Source organism: Orycteropus afer, unplaced genomic scaffold (assembly GCF_000298275.1).
Source record: "Orycteropus afer afer isolate SDZICR_OR568_19922 unplaced genomic scaffold, OryAfe1.0 scaffold00833, whole genome shotgun sequence".
In the NCBI taxonomy this organism is placed as follows: Eukaryota; Metazoa; Chordata; class Mammalia; order Tubulidentata; family Orycteropodidae; genus Orycteropus; species Orycteropus afer.
Window position 1 is genome coordinate 269,590 of NW_006922420.1, and position 7,832 is coordinate 277,421.

Consider the following 7,832-nt stretch of genomic DNA (forward strand, 5'->3'; position numbering starts at 1 on the left):
ATAAACAAAACAAAGGAAAAGGATCATATGATTATATCAATTGATGCAGAAAAAGCATTTGATAAAATGCAACATCCATTCCTGTTTAAAACTTTCAGCAAAATAGGGATAGAAGGGAAATTCCTCAACATAATAAAGGTTATATATGCAAAGCCAATGGCCAACATCATTATTCATGGAGAAAGACTCAAGGCATTCCCCTTATGAACGGGAACCAGACAGAGATGCCCTTTATCACCACTTCTATTTGACATTGTATTGGAAGGCCTGGCCAGGGCAATAAGGCAAGAAAGAGAAAAAAAAAAGGCATACATATTGGCAAAGAGGAATTAAAACTCTCTCTATTTGCAGATGATATGATCCTATACATAAAAAAACCAAGGGACTCAATAAAAAGACTACTGGAACTAATAGAGAGGTTCAGCAAAGTGGCAGGATACAAGATCAACATACAAAAATCAGTTGGATTTCTCTACACCAGCAAGGACTCCTTTGATAAAGAAATAAGGGAAAGCATACCATTCACTATAGCTACGAGAAAGATAAAATATCTAGGAATAAACCTACCAGAGACACAAAAGACCTATACAGAGAAAACTATAAAACACTGCTACAAGAGACAACAAGGGTACAACATAAATGGAAGAACCTGTCTTGTTCATGGATAGGTAGACTAAACATTGTGAAAAATGTCAATACTACCTAAAGCAATCTATACATTTCATGCAATCTCAATCCAGAATTCAACAAAATTTTTTAAGGACATGGAGAAACTAATTATTAATTTCATATGGAAAGGAAAGAAACCTAGAATAAGCAGAGCACTTCTCAAGAAGAAAAACAGTAGCAGGGCTCACACTCCCAGATCTTAAGAACTACTACATAGACACAGTAGTCAAAACAGCATGGTATTAATACGATGACAGACAGATAGACCAATGGAACAGAATCGAAAGCTCAGACCCAGACCCATCCATCTATGGACAACTGATCTTTGACAAGGCCCAAAGCCCATTAAATGCGGAAGGGATAGCCTCTTTAACAAATGTTGCCGGAAAACTGGATATCCAGCTGTAGAAAAATGAAACAAGACCCATACCTCACCCTATATACAAAAATAAACTCAGCCTGGATCAAAGACTTAAAGGTAAAACCCAAAACTATAAAATTCATCAGAGATAAAATAGGGGCAAATCTTTTGTTGTTTTGTGCCATCAAGTCGGACCAGACTCATAGCTATCCCTCCTTGAGTTTCCGAGGCATTATCACTAAGGAAGTAGACTTCCTCATCTTCCTTCCAAAGAGTGGCTGATGGGTTTGTTAGCAGCCAAGTGCTTTAGGCACTATGCTACCAGAGCTCCCAGGGGCAAATCTAGGAGCCCTAACTTACGGCATAAATAGACTGTCAAACATAACCCAGAATATGCAGGAGATAGAAGAGAAGCTAGATGACTGGGACCTTTTAAAAATTAAAATCTTGTGTGCATCAAAAGATTTCATCAAAAGGGTGAAAAGAGAATCTACAGATTGGGAGAAAATATTTGTCTATGAGATATCTGACAAAGGACTTATCTTCAGTATCTACAGAAAACTTCAACACCTCAACAACAAAAAGACAAAAAACCCAATTCACAAATGGGCAAAAGACTTGAACAGACACTTCACCAAAGAAGATATACAAGCAGCCAACAAACACATGAGAAATTGCTCACGATCATTAATCATTAGAGAGATGAAAATCAAAACAACAATGAGATATCATCTCACCCCAGCAATAATAGCAAAGTTCAACAGATCAGATAGTAACAAATGCTGGCTGGGTTGTGGAGAGATTGGAACTCTTGTGCACTGCTGGTGGGACTGTAAAATGGTACAACCATTGGGGCAAATGGTATGGCAATTCCTTAAAAAACTGAAAAGAGAAGTACCATTTGACCCAGTAATTCCATTACTAGGAATATATCCTAAAGAGGTGAGAGATACCACCCAAGCCAACGTATGTACCTCTATGTTCATTGCAGCACAATTCACCATAGCAAAGAGATAGAAACAACCTAAATGCCCATCAACAAATGAGTGGATAACCAAATTATGGTATATCCACACAATGGAATACTATGCCACATTAAAGAACAATGAGGGATACGTGAATCACCTCACAACGTGGATGAACCTGGTGGACATTATCCTGAGTGAAATAAGTCAATCACAGAAAGACAAGTATTGTATGAGCCCATTATTGTAAAAAGACAGAGAAGGGTTTGCTTGGGAAAGGGAACTCACCTAGTAGGTTACCGGGATAGGGAGGGAAAGGGAGAGATTAATTTAGGGCTAGTGGAGGCTTACAAGCTGACATGGGTAGGGGGAGGATATACGTGAAGGATATATGACCACCATGATAACATTGGGAAATGAGAGGACACCAAACTGTGCACAATAAGAGATAGACAACAGATGTTAAAATCAACCAATATGTCCACAATACCACATTGCCATTAACATCAAACACTAGGCTATACAGATAAACACATAAACACCTGAGATGATCAGACAGGGATCAGTGAATACAGGTTGAATACAGTGAATACAGGCTAATCTTATATAGACACCAGTGATACAAAATACTTGCAGTCCTTACAGAAACAATAGAAGACAGACACAGAGTAATCCCTCAGAGACATCCCAACGCTATGGAAGAGAGCACCAATAGAACTACTACCTCAAGACCATAGTACTGGGGTACACCAGACTCAATTGGCACAACAAAATACACAAAAGTGTTGCTCCACATCCTACATTGGTGAGTAGCTACTGGGGTCTTAGAAGCTTTCAAGCAGCCATCTAGGATGCAGCTAATGGTCTCCTAGCATCGGAAGTGAAGAAGAATGCAACAACAAAAAAAGGGGCATTTAGAAGCAATCAACCATAGGACATGATAGCCCTTGAGACCAGAAGAACCGGATGGTGCCACTCAGGAAAGGATCAAATCTGGAGATCCTGGATAGATTGAGAGGGAAAATGTGGAACAAAATCCAAAAACTCAATAATGACCAGAATTCCCAGTCAGATGAGGTCTGGTGAGACTCCCACCACTATGGCCCTGAAATACATTTGGCAACTGGAATAAAGCTCACTCCCAGGAGCAGGCTCTCAGCCCAATGGTTAGTGAGATGTACACACAGACCCCTCAACCCAGGATATGGCACTCACACACTCAATGGTAATACATCCCCTAAAGCAATAAATCATGGGACACCAAAGGACCAACATTCAAACTGAGGAAATTCAGGACAAACAGGAGTGAATAATTACGAGGAGCACGGGGGAATGTTGCAGGGTTGGGAGAAGAGGAGACTGAGTTAGGGTTGGACATGGTGAAGGGGGAATGAAACTAAACATAAGCATGACTTTGAATGTAAAACAAGCTCTCAAAATAAATAAATAAATGTTTCCCTCCCCCCATCAAAAAAAAAGAGAAAGGACTGAATTTGTAACTGAAAACCAGAAAGGAAAACAGTGAGAAAAGAGACAAACAGACCTGTGGACTGCTGGTAGCTGCACAGCCATTTTGAATGTTTGCTGACAAAAGGAATGGACATTTAAGACTGAGCTCTGTTTTCTGGGGGTGGCCTGGGCAATCACCCTGAAAACTGATGATTGGAAAGGTGGGGTATTCCCCTTGTTGTTCTATACCCCAAACCTTCTTGATGAACAGAGGTGCAGCCATTCCTCACCTCCACCCACCTTCTTGAACAGCAAGGATTCCATCCCAGCTTGTTCCCTGACAGAACCTGGGTGCTGTGCTCAGACCCACACAGTTTTGTTTTTAAATTATTCTTCTTATCTTCCTCCTTTCTTCCTTTCTTTTTTTTCTCTTTCCTGACCCTGATTCTCTCTCTCTCTCTCTCTCTCTCTCTCTCTCTCTCTCACTTTTTCTCTTTCCTTTATGTGGTTCCCTTTTTTTCCTTCCTTTTGCTTTTTCCCATCCCTTGTTTTTCCTTTTGCAGTGTTTTGACTTTTTCTTTACTATTCTTTCAATCTTTCTGTTTCTTCTCATTCCTCCTGCCCTATAATTGTGGCTTTCTTCTTTTTTTTTTTTTTTCACATGTTTTTCTCATTATCTTCCTTGTATCCCTTTTTGAATACATTTTGAAGATTTTTGTTATCATTTATGGCATTACCTTTTTCCCCCCTTACACTTGTTCCGGTTTGTTTATGCAGTTTGAGTTTTTTGTTTCTTTATTTTTATTTTTATTTTTTTTTTGTCTAACTAAGTGGAAGGCGGCAACTATTCCAACACAAACCAACCATAGCTGCACCTCCTGCAGACCCACCCACTGAAAAGGTCACCACCTGCTTTACATAAACCAACTGATCAACAATAAACAGTGTCCAATACCAACTCACCATACCCTCAACTGCTCCTTACGAAGAGTTAACAGAGATCTGCACACACTCTCATTATCTTTGACACTTTCAACATAAATACAACACCACCACAATATCTCAGAGACCACAGACCATCACAGTCTACACAATGAAGGAAGATAAACTAGCAGAAACAGGATATAAATCCAGAAAACATCCCTAAGGAGGAAGCAGCATTGGAACTCCCTGATAAGGAATTCAAAAAATTACATTTGGGTAACTTCAATGGATTGAGAGACAGATCAAAGAAAACACTAACAAAATTAAGAAAATACAGACAAAACACTAGAACAATTTAGGAAAACAATACAAGAACAAACTGGCAAAATAAATTTAAAAATTAGAAACAATACAAAAACAACAAATAGAAATGCAGAAGAAAAATACTAAGATGTCAGAAACAGGCTACACAATGAAGGGGCAAAAGAGTAGAATCAAATCAATAGAAGACAGCATTAATGAGATTGAAGACAAATACCTCAATACTACTTTGTTAAGGGATCAATCAGATAAAAGATCAAAATAAATTGTAGAAAGCCTAAGATTCATGTGGGACACCATCAAGAGAAATAACCTATGTGTAATCAGAATTCTAGAAAAGGAAGACACAAATAAAGCTATAGAGAAAATTGTTGAAGATTTGTTGGAAGAGAATTTCCCTAATATGATGAAAAACCAGAATATCTCCTTTTCAGAAGTTCAAAGAACCCAAAACAGGATAGACCCCAAAAGAAAATCACCAACACATATCAAAATCAAACTCACCAAAGCTAAAGACAAAGAATCCTGAAAGCAGCATGGGAAAAAATGAAAAGTTACCTATAATGGGCAACCAATAAGATTAAGTTCTGATTTCTCAGCAGAAACCATGTAGGTGATATGGCAATGTTGTTGTTGTTGTTGTTGTTATGTGCTGTTGAGTCAGACAGACTCATAGCGACCCCTTCTTGAGTTTCTGAGGCAGTATCACTATGGAAGTAGATTGCCCCATCTTCCTTCCGAGGAATTGCTGGTGGGTTTGAATCACCAGCCTTCTGGTTAGCAGTGAAGTGCCTTAGACACTATGCTACCAGAGCTCCTGAGATGGCAATGGGGTGATATATATATATAAAACTCTGAAAAGAAAAAAAAAAAAAAAAAATCTCTACCCAAGAATTATGTACACATCAAAATTGTCCCTCAAATATGAGGGTGAAATTAGGAAATTTTCAGACAGGATAGCCACTGGCAGTCCACAGGCTGTCTCCTCTTCTCAGTTTTCCTTTCTGGTTGTCGGTCATCCTTGTCCATGCAGTTCTTGGTGAGCAGAGCCAATTCTCCTGTTGCTACTAGAAAATATTTTAAATGGCCGTGGAATGGATAGCAGGCAGTTTGCAGTTCCATTTGTCTCCTTACTCACTGTTTTCATTCAAGTTCTTCTACTAGTGGGTACTTAATCCATTTTTTATACTTCCCTTCAAAGCTCAGGATTCCTGGATCATCTTCTGTATCTGTTTAATTGGTTTCTCATTGCTTTGTTGCAGAGGGTCTGTTTAGCTTGTCCACCTATTCCACCATTTGCCAGAACTTCTGGATTTGTTTTCTTTATATTCAGGTATAATCTATACTGAAGTCTGTAGTCTCTGATCTTCATCAGTCAGTGCTTCAAGTCTTCTTCACTTTTACAAACAAGGTTGTAACATGTGCAAATCACAGCTTTTTAATGAGTCTTTCTTCAATCTCGATGCTGCATTCTTCTATAAATAGTCCAGGTTCTCAAATTATTTCCTCAGCATACACATAGACTAAGTATGGTGAAAGGGGGTAATTTTTATGCATATTTTTATGTTCATTCTTTTTGACTCCTTCCTTTCTGGGATTTTAGCACCTCAATATTCAACTTGGCATTTGTAAACTACATTATTGAGACCTCATCTTAATAAAACTATAATTGACTGTTTTCCAGCAGCCCAACATCCCAAAGATTATAGAGTACATCCAGTAATAAAAATCAATTGTCATCAAGTTGATTCTGACACATGCAGACTCTTTGTGTCATAGCAGAACAATGCTTTATAGCACTTTCAATGGCCAGATTTTCAGAAGTATATCACCAGATCTTTTTTCCAAGACACTCTGTGTGGAATAACTCCAACATTTCACTTAGCAGCTGAGTGTGGAAATCATTTACACCACTCGAGGAGAGTAATGAACCTACAACCAAATGCACTGCTATTGAGTTAATTCTGACTCAGCAATCTTAAAAGACAGAGTAGAACTGCTCCATGGGGTTTCCTGGGATATACTCTTTAAGGAAACAAGACTGCCATTTTTTTTTTCTCCTACAGAGTGGATGGTGGATTCAAACATCTGATCTTTTGGATAGCAGCCAAGATATTTAACCATAGTCCCACAAGGGTTCTTAAAATTAATCCATCCATCCACTACCATAGAGGCAATTCTTACTCATAGCAACCCTTTAATATAGAGTAGGGAGCTTTAGTGGTATGGTGCCTAAAGCATTTGATGTTAACCAGAAGGCTAGCAGTTCAAACCCACCACCCACTCCTCAGAAGGAAGGTTGAGCAATCTACTTCTGTAGTGATACCACCTTGGAAACCCAAGGGGGTTCCTATGAGTAGGATCCAACTCAATGGCAGTGAGTTTGGGTAAGAGAGAGTAGAAATGTCCCATGGTGTTTCTAAGGCTATATATCTTTACAGAAGCAGACTGTCTCATCTTTCTTCTGTTGAGCAACTGGTAGAGCCATATAAATATGAATCTCACCCAGTGAGATACCCTTTCCTTCAGTTTTTGTCTGCTATTAGTTATTCTCTAAAGCTTTTGAAATAGGTTTTTTGGGTTTCTGGGTTTTTGTTGTTGTTGTTGGTGGTGGTGGTGGTGGTGGTGGAGCTAATGTTTATCTGAGATGATTACCTGCCAATATTGGAATTGGAACTATCTTGACTTTCAACAATTGTAGTTATACTTATTTTGGTCTAAGTTTAGTCATCTCTTTAATATTCCCTTTGTTGTCCTTATTTTGCTACATGATTCATTTTAATTTAAATAATTTTCCGTTAATTATAAAATGTTTTCTTTAAAATTTACATGTTAACAACATATTTAGATTACTTGATGATTTTAATTTTTGTTGTTGTTGGTGGTGGTAGGTGCTGTTGTATTGATTCTGACTCATTGCAACCCTGCGTATGGCAGAATGAAACACTGCCTGGTCCTGAGCCATCCTCAAAATTCTTGCTATGCTTGAGCTCATTGTTGCAGGCACTGTACCAATCCACCTTGTTGTGGGTTTTCCCTTTTTCTCTGACCCTCTGCTTTACCAAGCATGATACCTTCTCCAAGTCTGGTCCCTTCTGATCACATGACCAAGGTAAGTAAGACAAAGTCTGGTTATTCTCACT